At 36.0% G+C, this 14,342-nt stretch overlaps 1 protein-coding gene across 1 annotated transcript in view; it reads right to left on the bottom strand.

Annotated features, from left to right (window-relative positions):
- Positions 1 to 14,342, bottom strand: part of LOC145279701 (U-scoloptoxin(05)-Sm1a-like) — a 391,630-nt gene that overhangs the window by 337,279 nt on the left and 40,009 nt on the right. The gene's annotated exons all lie outside the window — the stretch shown is intronic.

Here is a 14,342-nt window from a genome sequence, read left to right on the forward strand (position 1 = left end):
ACTTATATATTATCAGCTTACCTGAATTGTATAGCATTAGTAATTATCCGAGAAATGAAATTCGCACACACGTACATATTTCCATTGACACAGATTGTAAGTTAATACCGTAAAAATGACGAAAAAATATTTTGATTTATGTCCAAATATAAGAAGAAGCCTCTACGAATTGATTTTGTATATTCATGTTAAATGTTGATTTCAATCGAATATACTTATTCTAAGTTTGAAGAGGGTCATATCACAAACGATGATGGCATGTAGATAGTCGGTACAAATGGAGCAATCTGGGCATACAATACGACTTCCCTGTCTTTTTTAGTGAGTTTTATACATAATATATGAAATTCATCAGAATAGGATATGGCTGGGGTTTTATAAGAAGTCTCTGCTTCCAGAGCTCACTTAAGTTAGGGGGACAAAGAGATCCGGGATCACTTCCATCTCCATCTCTAGAATACGTTATACATATGATTACATTCTAGAAAATAAATGATATTTTACGTTTGCGGACTTTATATTATCATTTATGATGATCGATATTCAAATAATATTTCTATAATGTTCCTGATAATTTCCACATAATACACTATGAAAGTACTTGATGATTATTTCAATTTTCCGTCGATACGGAACACGCAAACATCACACAAACGCATACACACGTAAACTGATTTCTCTCTCTGTATCTTTATCTACCACTTTCTCTATCTTAACACACACACACACACAGTATATATATATATATATATATATATATATATATATGCATATAAATATTCATATTTACTTAATATGATAGTTTAAATCTTTTTTTAAGAAAACAGAAATAAAAAATTGAGAAATAGCAGTCAGTTTTAGCGCAAATCCGTATTCCGACTTCCTGTCGTTGAATAGTCTCTGTTACCGTTTAATATGACCACCCAGATGTAAAGCACTCATGAGAACGTGTGCTAATATATGGTGGTTAGGCTAAAGAAGCCAAGGATGATTTTGTGACAGTTTGAATTTGCTGATCAGCAGTAAATACTACTTTCTACATTGATAATTATATAAGCATAAAACACTAATGTATATGTGCATAAAATATTTATTAATATTTAATTGAAAATATATTATTAATAAATATGAGTTTCTTCTGTCGAGAAATGACAACCACCATATGTATATATATATATATATATATATATATATATATATATATATATATATGTGGGGGGGTGATTGTCACTTTATGACAGAAGAAAAGCATCTTCCCCTTTATTTATTATTGCCATATTACTCTTTATTATTTATATATTTATATGTTGTTCATATTTGAATACAGACATATATATATATATATATGCATATACATATTTAAATGTATATATATATTAAAATAAATATGTAAAGACAGGATTGTGAGCAGTTATATCTTCTTCGGAAACGAAAGTCAGACGAGCTTTGCTTTTACACATTTTGTTGCAGAGATCACACTACTGCAGAGATGGAGGGACACCAAAAACTACTTCCTTATGGAATTCATGTGACGCTTTAGACCCCTTCCTGATTTGCAGAACATAGAAAACCAATATATGTGTACTCCTCATATTTCCCTGTTTAAAAAAGACGAATGTGATCGCTTATGACTAGCTAAACCAGGTTCATATAAAGTTATCTTTCCGCATACATCGCAAACATATTCCAAGTCAAAAGACAGATCTCATTGATGTTCTTTCCGGATATCATCGTTTATTTTCACATAGTTGCGTTTTTATTTCTCAAGACTATCAGAGCCGTAGTAAACTATGAGGTTCCACTTTTCAGGATCACTGGCAGCACTCTACCAGCTAGATAGGTCAATATTGAGAGCTCACATATCACACTTAATGTTTTCCTTAGAAGGTTTTTGGATTTTAGTTGTGGACGCTTTCCATTTGTAACAGAAATTGTGATAGTCTCACATCATCCATATGTGTTACGTGTTCAGCCCACCTCATCTTATTACTAATAATCAACTTTTCAATGCATGGTACATCAGCTCGTATGAGGACATACGTCTCATATGTAAAACATTCTCACTTGCTATTAAAATTGCATCCTAGATATTTCCGGTGTACTTTTCCCATGACTTTTATGTGCCTACTATAAGTTGTCCAGGTCTCAGAGGAGTAAAGTAAGAATCGTAAGATACGGGATTGATAGACAATCCTATATGTACGCATAACTATACTTTTGTCAGCCCCTAGTCGTCTCTCTTGGCGACTAACATCCAGGATTCCGTTTCTTGCAAGAGTACTACATAAATACACACTTGTATCAACCAAAACAAGTCTCTAGATGTTAACAAAATATTTAGTTCGGCTTACAAGCTACCAGGTGGAGGTGTGTACACGACCATAGTCTTTTGGAGACTAATGGTAAGCACCCAGAATGTGCAGGATTGTGAAAACCTTGATATTCTTTATATCTCCGTCACTATGAGCCACAAATTCAGCGTCATCTGCAAAGATCAATTCACCAATCAAGTTCTGAAAGATCCTTTAAAAATCATGAGAGCGACAAAGATCAGATATCTTACCTGACACACAACTAAACACCGAGAACACTATCTCTAAAGGCATAATAAAGCATAGTTGCAAAATAAATAGAAAAGGGTGTGAGTGTTGGTATATCATCCTGCTTTACGCCATTGTCAACTGGGATGGGTTCAAATAGGCATTCATTGAAGTTTAAGACAAATTTCATATTAGTGTGAGCTTTCACATCAGTGTCAAAATGGAGGTGGACATCCTAACTTTCTTAAAATTGTCCATCGGACTCTTCTTTTCACCATGTAAAACGCCTTGGTAAGATCAACAAATATCTGATAAAGAATACCACGATATTCAGTACATTTCTCTCGCAACGGCCGGACAGAGAAGATCATGTCCATGGTTCCTGTAAACAAATGAAAGCCACAGTAACTTTCTAGAATGACAGACGGACAGATATATTTTAACATTGTGTTGAGTAGGATTTTGGAAAATACTTTGCCTACTGCTTCTAACAAGCTTATCCCACGATAAGCCTTTCACAATAAAGCTTAGTTGCGTTCACTTTCTACAACGATAAAAGAATTGAATCAACTTGGTACTGATTGATGGAAACACCGTTCCAATCACCAGTAATACGATGAAGAATTTCACAAAAGAGCTTATCACACCTATGTAAGAGGACTTCCACAGGAATACCATCAAGCTCTGTTGGCTTTCCAATTCCTTTCTGCATCTTTAAGTTCGTTCTCCGGTCGGCACTGAAACATTTTAAGGATAATTATTTGATGTGTTTAAAAACTATTCATTACGTTTTCATTTACATCATAGAGGTTGTCGAATAGACTCAAGAGAGAAAGTTTTGTTAAGATCCCTCATAAGAGTAGCTGTATTCTTCGCGAGTAGAGGAGATACTCACAGTATTTGAGGAATAAAGGCTTTTTAAACAAATGATATGTGTACTTAGAGTTTTAACGACTGAAGGATATTTGAATTTAATTTGAGAGTTTAATCCACCATTAATTTTTAATTTGGCGGAGTCGTTTTTGCTTTGTTTGACTGTCCGAGTGATTCTCGATTTTCATGACAGGCAGATAAGTTAATGATGTTACTTAGTTGTAGCACTTACGAGCTGATTTATTTCGAAATCATTATCCTCAATCCATTCTAATATTCGGATAAACTAAGAACATTTACACATATCATAGAGTGTACTTTTTAAAAGCACGCACGATATACAGGAAAGATTGAAATTAACTACAGATGAAAGTTTTTCACGTACATTTTGGCTCACCAAGTCTGGATACATCTAACCACTTGAGAATCTTAACACCACTTGACCTGCATACTCTTTATACAAATTCTCAGCTTTCTGTGTACCAAAAAGATGTATTCACCTCCGCATATTATAAACACACTACAAATATCTTGCAAGTCTGCCTTTCTATAAATAGTATAATCAATTAAGTAACCTTGTTTTTAATTATGGTTGAGCCAAGTATACTTATGGACTTCTTTATGGCTGAAAGAAAAGTTACAAACAGCAACGTCAAACTGAGTGCATAGATGGCGAAAATGCAAATCATTTTTGCTGGTTTTGCCCAGACCAAATTAGCCAAGAAAATCTCAGATATAGTAAATTTTAGCTATTTTGTATTTAAATTACCTATGATAAAAATATTCTCATATAAGCGAATAGAAGTAACAGCGCGACTGAGATTTTAGTAAAACGCTGTCATGGTATGGATGTAAATGCATAAAAAGATCATATAACTACCATGCGTAAGAAGGAGGCAAGTTGTCATGATTTAATCACTTAAACAATTTTACTGTTCAATCCTCTGCACTGCCAAACATATTCCACTTTTTCGCTTTATCCCTGATGGCTAACCTTTCTCAAAATGTGTATGCCTAATACACTTCTACAAATAGACTTTTGTCACTGACGCGTGTTTCAGACAACCCAACAATGTCTCTATTATACCTAGCAAACTCTCTTGCAAAAATACGTGTTTTGCACTCGGGTCGTTTACTTAGACATCTAACAACGTTTTCACATAGCAAGTAGCAACGGTTATATGATTATTTTCTTGAAGATATTTTTAGTTTTTGTTTCATTTTAAAAAATTTTTTTAAATGTTTTTGCTGTAAATATGGTGCAACTGCTAACCATTAAAGCCACCAGCTAATAAAAAATATGTTAATGTTGTGGAAAAATGCGTGACTTTCCTGGATAGACCACGTGCGGGTCGGTCACCGAAAATAAATAAAAAGAAAGAAAAGAAACGGTCAAGACTCTTATTTATAGAGTAGTGATCACGTGAGTTAGAAGAATATGCAAATAGAGGTGAACGATTTTGCGATATAAAAAGCCTGTGTTGTTAAGAGGAGGGGCAGACTGTTGGCAGAAGTCAGTGCTGTCAGACGTGCTTTAGAGTTTTGTTATTATATGCTGTGTTCGATTGTTGGGAGAGAGAAAAGAGAAGAGGAGGAACCAAGAAGAAATTCTGCAGATACTTGACTTTGTGTTGGTTTTAAATGTTTAGGCCACTATTTCTTGATCCATCCGAATTCATGAGTTAGCAGTTTATCTCGAAGAATGCTGTCCAGACACCAGATCATTTACCGAATATTTCTTTCAACCTGTAAGCTATTTAGACGACGATGTTAGAAAAATCGGTGGCCGTCTATATGCAAATTTGAACCTAAGCGCGTCCAGCCCACTAAGTTTGTGCACATAACTACCAGTGCTCCGTCGTCTTGGGACGTGTGGAAATATATCTGCAAAGATGATTGCGACACATGCTTGTACTGCATATATTTTACCCTCTCAAAAGCTACCACTGATTGCAGAATGGAAACCTGACGAAGTAAGATGATTAAGCAGCAGTAGGGTGTACATGTTTTATTTTAATAAAGTTAAATCTCTCCGACAGCTCAACAAGTATACACATACACATATATGTACATATAAATATGATTGGGTCTTTCAATGCCGATAGTGTCCGGCACACTAGGCACTTGATAAGTTTGAAGTTGGAGTTTTTTTTCTTCATAGATGAATGGCCGACTATTGCTGACGAGTTCCATCTAACCTTGCTTGTAATCCATGTCTGGCGGCAGGTTCGTGGACGCTAGGACGCATCCACGCGCCAGTGGGCCTGTATGCTGCACGTGTGGGGACCAGTCTTCCTCCGTGTTCCTTATGTTTCAGCCTGGGGGCCACGAATTATCCAGTTTCTGTGTATAGTCACGTGGAGGCAACGCATAGAGGATACTGACATAAAGGTTATGTACTTGCAGTCAGAGACTTACACACTCGGCACTCCTTTTCGTGGTGCTGTCAGACAACGGTGCTAACAAGCAGTAAAGGGTCGAAACAAAAGATCACAAGCACACAGACACTTCGCCAATAGGCGAGACGCATCATGTCAGCCATACCACATATATACATTATATATATATATATATATATATATATATATATATATATATATATATATAATTCCAGTAAAATGAAACCATGCACTTAGCTTGACGGTTTCTTAGCGGGAGGAGCACGGGCTCATCAGTGTAGCTTAATTAGCATAACATATTTTCATAAATTATCATAAATATATACATATATACGTGAAGGAAACTCCGACCTTTCATGGGATCGAATGAGGACCAATCAATGTTCCACATTCCGATACTTTTATTGTCACCGAAATCTGTGAATCAACAAAATTCTTTTGATCAAATCGATTGCCTGTTTCCTCTTGTCGGTGACACACCGCGGTGCAACCAGAGAGAGTCTCACCTGCATATCTGCAGTGAATTAGTTCAGAATATATTGTAATCTATTATTTATAATTTTATATGATAACATTAACGGAAATAAAACTTCTTAAATGCATGTGCGATGTTTGGCTGTAACCGGGTGTTGATTGTTGTCAAAATCGAGTGTTGCGTTTTTAATCTAATTTTATTATTAATTTTCCACACTTATCGGAGGCATTACGAAAAAAATTATTGAAACACTTCCAGACACATAATGTACATTTGTATGACTTTTTTAAAATTCGACTCAACCGTTGATGAGACCATAAAGAACAAACTCACACACATGCAGACAAACACACACATACACACACCTGGACTAAGTGGCTTTTTTTTCTTTTTTTTTCACAAGGGTGTCACCACTTATCAAGGCCCAGAGGCCACTCAAGGATAAGTGTTAATAGGTATACATTAGTCATTGTGATTTTAGCATAGTAAACAGTGGGAATTTTGAAACTTGGATTACTTAGGGGGACGATTCAATTAGAACTTGTTCACATTGGACTTTTTCTTTTTTTTTTTTTCATAGGTATCAACTCATTATCAAGGTCAAAGAGGCAACTCAAGGATAAGGGTTAAAGAGTGTACAGTAGAAATTGGACAACATAATAATCATTAGTAATGAAAATTTGTTAAATTTGATAACTTATATGGAACGGCTCATCAAGAACTTATTTACGTTAGACTTGAAGACAACCATATTGTAGTCAGCCGGAAAGCAGGAAAACGGAAGACAATTCGACAGGCGTGCAGTTCTAATAAAAAAGCTTTGTTCATGGAATCTACGTTTAGGTTTAGGCACAGATAAAGAGTGGGGGGATTATTGATAGTGTTTACAGCTAGACGAGTGTTTCTTGTGAAAGTTTGGCGAGGGGGGACCATAGATTGAAGCTCAGTCGAACACTTTCCATGAAAATAACGATACATCAGAGACAAACTCGCAACATCTCTTCTGTGAGATAAAGGTTGCAAGGAAGAGAAAAGGACATCTCCTACGAGGCTACGAAGTCTATTTTGAACTCTATCAAGGCAGGCCAAGTCCTTTCTAGCAGCTCCTGCCCAGATGTGGCAACAGTATTCCATCCTTGGACGTACCTGGCTCTTATATAGATAGAGAATTGCATCAGCAGTGAGATATCTACTAGATCGATAGAAAGATCCCACCATTTTTCCAGCGGCCTTGGCAACAGATTTGATGTACGTGTTCCATTTAAGATCAGGAGTAATGGTCAATCCCAGAAGCTTGTCAAAACTTGAGGCCTCCTGAAGACGAGAGCCATTCATTTCGATTGATGCCAGATGTGGATTAGAATGTTGATGATGTAAAGAGAGAAGCTTGGTTTTAGATGCATTAAAAGTAACCAGCCACTCCTTTCCCCATTGTACTACATGCTCAAGATCAGAGGAGAGAGAATTGGAGAGAACTTGGTCGTTTACTGTCTTAGATGTACTACCATAAATGGTAGTGTCGTCAGCATAAATGTCTACAAATGATGTAACGATGTGATTTGGAAGATCATTAATGTAGATCAGGAAAAGAGTTGGGCCCAGGATGGACCCCTGAGGGACACCGGCATTAATACTGTGGGCTTCTGATTTTTGCCCCTCAACTACTACTCTTATGAACCTATCAGAAAGAAATGATTTAATAATTGAGAAGACATTTCCAGCTATACCATAGCTAGAGATCTTATGAAGTAAACCTTTATGCCATACCCTATCAAAGGCAATAGATATGTCAAGAGCAATTGCCCTAGAAAGGTTGCCTCCGTCGAGAGATTTGCTAATCCTATGAGATATAACTGTAAGCACATCTGCTGTAGATTTAGCAGAACGGAAACCATATTGAGTGTCACTAAGAAGGTTATTTTTGTTGAGATGGTTGATTACTTCTGTATTTAACACAGATTCCAGCAACGTATTCATGACGCACAGGAGACTTATTGGCCTGTACTGAGAGGGGGATGAGCGATCACCTGAATTCTTAAATACAGGGCATACAGATGAAATTTTCCAGGGAGATGGGAAACTATTCTCCTTAAGACAACGTTTAAATAGTTTTGTAAGTATGGGTGCAAGTTCAGGTCGAAGTTTTTTGAGTACTATGATTGGAATACCGTCAGAGCCAGTTGCTTTACTGGAATCAAGGTTTTTGATTAGCTTGGCAACATCACGTACAGATATACATATATCACATAGTGTGTTTTCAGATACAGGAGGAACTATTGGGGGTTGACGGCCTTGATCGCAAAAGGTAGAATTAGCTGCAAAATTCTTGACAAAGAGTTTGGCTTTGTCTGATGCTGACGAGGTTACCTCAGGTCCATTGATGATAGTTGGAATGGAGCGCACACTTCTGTTCAGAATTCTGTTTGCTATTTGCCAAAACTGGTGGGAACCAAGCCGCTGCTCAGCTACTTTGGACTTAACAGATTGAGCATACAACCATCTTGCGTTCTTTATTACTTTCTTACAATGGTTGCTGGCAGTCCTAAAAGCGGCTTTAGTTTCCATACATCTATTACGTTGGAAACAGTGGAAAAAGTGATTTCTGTGCGCAATGGCAGCAGCACATTCTAGAGAGAACCATGGCTGGCTGTTAAGTTTTTGCTGAAACTTTTTCGAGGGTATGAAATGATCAATATATTTTTATACTTTTATATGTAAGTAGTAATTTATCAAATATGGTAAATATCTGTTGTAGGGGAATCACCCTCTAAATAGACTATTCTATCCATTATATAAACCATAGACCGTTTGATCCCAGGTGTGGATTAAACACTACAGCGACCCTCGCCTGCTCGGTGACGTTTACTACTCTTTTCAGTTGTAACCTTTTTTACGCTGTTGTTCCAGTAATACATTGTTTAAACTCTATTCCATTGTTCTGTTTTCTTTGTGGCTTATTGCAAGCCATAACACTGGCGACATTGGATTCGGAGAACGTACTCACGTTTTAAAACAGTGTTCTAAAAAACTAGACACTGACGCCATTGTATTCAAGGAGCATACTAAAATCGAAACCAGTAACGACATTGAAAAAAAAATACTCGCGTTGAAATGGTATTCTAAAAATACTAACGGCGTCGGACTCAAATGCTATCACCCCTAAGGAAGTGTCTTACATAACACTTGCAACTGAAAGGTTCACAGTAACTAAAAAAAAAACGCAGATCATTACGGAAAAAAAGAGTTGAAAAGAAAAAAGTTCGTCACAACTTTCAAAGATAGCGCTGTACTTTTGCAAAAGAAAAAGGTTCGTCGCGACGTAGAAAGGTACATTTTTATACTTTTGGAAAAAGAATTCGTCACTTGTGGTTTTCGCTGCTAAAATCAGGCGTTATTTTCTTTTCTCTAGAGAAAAATATACACTTGATTTTATTTTATTTTTTTAGACAATGAACTTTTTATATATTTATGTTTTTTTTCTGTTGGTTTTATTGTCTGGAGGAAGAAATAAGAAAGAATAAAACGGTTTTGTAAAGTTCAGCGAACGTTTTGAAAGTGCTAATGCTGACAAAGAAAAATGGACGAATTGAAAGTAGCGTTGGAACATTTGACCAAGTTGCATATCGATGCCGCAAAGTCACAATTCGAGGAACAGAAAAAGGAATTGCAAAAATAGTAAGCGGAATGTCAAATACGAACCAAAAAACAGTTAGCTGAACGTCAATTACGAACAGAGGAATTACACAAATTTTTAAAAATAATGTTAACGTGGAAAGCATTTCAGCATTTTCTCAGAATACAATATGGACCGCGATAGACAATTTTAAATACGAGGACGATGAAAAATCATTCGCACCGTATTTTCGGCGTTATGAAGATTTCTTTAATATTGACTGCAGCAACTGGTCTGATCAATAGAAAACTAGACTTCTACTACGACAATTGGGAACGGTTGAGCATGAGAAATTCGTAGATTACATCTTGCCTTGGATAACAGCAGATTTATCATTCAATGAGCCGGTAAATTTGTTAACAGAAATTTTCTCACCGAAAACGTCTCTTTTTCATAAGCGTATTTTTAATCATGCAGAAAAATTTCTTCACAAATATAGCACACATATATGTGCTTGTTTTCGAATTATTGAAAGTATGCACGCATACATATACATATGCACATACATTCTTCTGCAGGGCATGTTTCTAACCCAATTAATATGTCATTATGAATGGTCTAATATGTATTATAGACAACACGGTGAATTATATGGTCACATTATTTTTGTAACTTTTTTTTTACATTTTCACGTCAAGCAAGGCACATTGCCACTTTGATTTAGGGGGCTACTATTAGGGACACAGGCTACATGGGTACTAGGTGGGGTGTTAGGCAGCAATATATCGGTTCACGTTATACTTAAACTTCTGCATGTCAGTACAGTTGAGAAAGCAGGAACCCGACAGGGAATTCCAAAGTCTAGGGTTCTGGGGAGGAAACTACTGGAGTAGAAGGCTATCTTACATCTAGGGATCTCTACTGTGAAGGGCTGAAATTGTATTTCTTGTTGAGTTTGTCGGGGGTATTTACGTAGAGGGGGTACAAGTGCTTGCAGCTCCTCGGAACATACATCGTTATAGTACTTGTTTATATTTAAGGGATATATATATATATATATATATATATATATATATATATATATATATATATATATGATGAGCAAGGTTCAATTGGACGGAGACACCTCTACTGAATTTGGTGTAAAAAGCGGTGTCAAATAGGGATGTGTGCTTGTCCCTACGCAATTTGGCATTTTCTTTCCGCTTTCTCCTGAGACATTCCTTGAATTCGTCAAAAGACAGCGTTTACCTTTGCTCCAGATCAGATCACCGCCTCTTCCGCATCAACCGCCTTCGTTCATAAACCAAAGTCCAACAAGATACCATCAGGGATCTACTGTTTGCTGATGATGCCGCAGTAGGATCTCACACTAAAGTAAGATTTCAGTAACTCATGGATAGGTTTTCCGATGCTTGCAAAAATTCAGCATCCTCATCAGCCTGACGAAACCCCAGTTTATGAGCCAAGGAACTTCATCATCTCATATCATCACTATGAATGGGCAGTACTTAGACGTAGTCCATCAATTCTAATATCTCGGACCTACAGCCTCAAACAATCTATCACTTGACGTAGAACTCAACATGCGCATAGGAAAGACATCCACCACTCTTGTAAAATTGTAAAATTTACAATTCGAGTGTGGGAAAATAAACATCCCACCATCCCTACAAAAGTGAACTTTTACTTGCCTGAGCCATCAGTACCCTCCTGTATTAAAGCGAAACTTGGACAATCTACAGCCACCAAGAACGCAAATTGAGCACATTTCACATACGTAGTCTGCGGAGAATTCTTGGTATTCCTTGGTGAGACCAAGCTACAAACAATGATGTGTCCGCTAGGTTTTGTATCCCCTTCCATGTTCAACGTCCTTTGCCAAAGACGCCTGTGCTGGATAGCCCATGTGCACCGTATTCACAATGCGCGAATCCCAAAAGACATTCTCTACAGTGAACTCACTACTAGCAAAAAGAACATTGGCCGTCGTCACCTCCGCTATGTCGACGTATGAAAATACACATATATTTAAGTTAAGAATTTATTGTTTGAAACAAAGATATATAGAGAAAAAATATGTTTATTTCCTAAATCCATGGATTTCCAATAATTGCCCATATCATCAGAGGAAATTAAATGCAATTAGCAAAATATTCAACTATGAATAAACAAGTATTTTGTTTTTCAGCACATACATAGAAAATGTTATTTGAATGGTGAATAAGAGTCCGAGAAGAAAGGATTTCATACCACCTGTGCAGTCCATTATTAGAATGTGCTCAATATTTCCTGGGATATTACTGGCAGGTCGGATGAGTAGTGATCCAGGGGAAAAATCAGTACTCCGATATATCAAAGAATGTTTGGTTGTCCCATACTTTTATTTCGAAGGGCATACGAAATAGTCGTCCTCGTCGGCGATATAAAGATACGTTGGTAGAAGCAACCCAAAATCCTTGCGGGGGGGGGGGAGATATTGCATCAAATATTGAATCAATGTTCCATTTGATTGCATATATTTTCGTCGATAATGAAACACGTATATGGGTTTGTAAATTTCTAAAATCTTATATGTTGAGTCATACATGCGTATGTTCAGTGGGATTGGATTGGTAAATATTCGGAAAAATTCTTTTTCCAGTCCGATATGCACAACACTGGTTGTAAAATAGTATGCTAGTATGATATAAATATGAATTGAAACAAATCGTGTATATCTGTATATGTGTGTGCGTATGCGCGCGTATACGTGTGGGCGTCTGAATGTGCGTGTGTGCATTCATGTGTTCTAGCATGTATATGCTCCCTCCGATCGCATATATTTTGCTTTAATAGATTGGAAAGAAGGTATCATAACAAAATAAGACCTAAAAAACTGTCCCCAAAATAGGGCGTATTGCATTACGAGAAAACGTAACAGCTAATACATGCTTCAATGCAAATATTAATGCTCCTAAAGAAAGTCGGAATCTTTGTGTACATAACACTCAAACTGAAGACAGTTGTCTGAATAATCCAGGTTATATATAGGATAAATCCTCATCTCAAAAATTCGAAAACATAAGACATTAAAGAACTACTCAATTCAGAATTGAATGAAAGTACATGAGTCATACTAGTAGTATCGATTTGAGATGGGCAAATATGAAACATCTATTATAAATGTACACACAGGTTCCATTAAACTGAATAAACGTTATTAAACCTTGGTTGCCTTAAATGAATTTGATACTAATACCATTTTACTAATTTGTTATTAATGATAACATATTTGTCCAAATAAATGAAAGTATACTGATATTGATGTAGATTTACCCGACGGGAATCAGGGACTGAAAGAAATACAAGTTAATTATTTACGACATATATACGACGAAACGTGGGAAGAGCGACTCATAAAGCAAAAATCCAGAATAATTGTAAACACGGAAGCGTTACTCATTGCGACGCTACAATTAATCGTATTTCTTTATTCAAAATCTACATCTTTATGTTTTTAGTAAGTTGTCCTTTACGTCTTGTCTAGTGTCTTCAATCGTTCTGTTCATCCGGTATCCTGTTGGCAAGGCAACGACCCAAATTAACACGGACATTGGCAAACAGATTTGAGGCGGATGTCATTGAAAAAAGACAATTTAATAATAGGCTATTATGTCATGAGCGGAAATAAAAGCTGCGGGATTACTAAAAAAATCTTAGATTTAAATACGCCTCTAGTGTGACTATACGAAATAACTGCTATCATTAAATCTTTCAACGATATATATATATATATATATATATATATATATATATATATATATATATATATATATATATATTGAATCTTAATGTTAATACAAACGCTACGTCTGGAACATGTCTTTCTACAAGCACAGCTTAGAAATTGAAGAAAAGAAAACAGTAGTATGTCCATTAGTATATTTTATACAAACATGCACCCTATTTAAATGCTGAGCTATGTGATAAATAAAATAACATTTTGTGTAAAGAAAAAAAATTGTAAAAAGTAGATGTTGCTCAATTACTGGTAATATTACAAAAATAATATATTTAGACAAAGACATCAGGAGAAAACATATATATACAACTCACGTTTTTCACATTATAGTTTTTTTCTACTAATTTGCTTTCATACGAAAATAAAATAAGATACGATGTCGGTTTTTATTGGGAGAATATACAACTCCTCAACGAGGGAAAGTCTGTATTTGAACAAAATTCTAAAAATTGCTTTAATCGAAAAATATTTCCTATTTACTGATTAAAGGCAGAATCAACTAGGCATATCATCAGAACAGATACGACACTTCTGTTCCTATCTAAACGTAACAGGTACAGTGAATGGCTGATGGTTATAATAGAATGTTACCTGCCGTTCATGTTTTAACTCTTAATACATGTAGCAACACATAAGTCGTACACAACGTAACAGCAGT

This window comes from Euprymna scolopes, chromosome 7 (assembly GCF_053919585.1).
Source record: "Euprymna scolopes isolate OS-2025 chromosome 7, ASM5391958v1, whole genome shotgun sequence".
NCBI lineage: Eukaryota > Metazoa > Mollusca > Cephalopoda > Sepiida > Sepiolidae > Euprymna > Euprymna scolopes.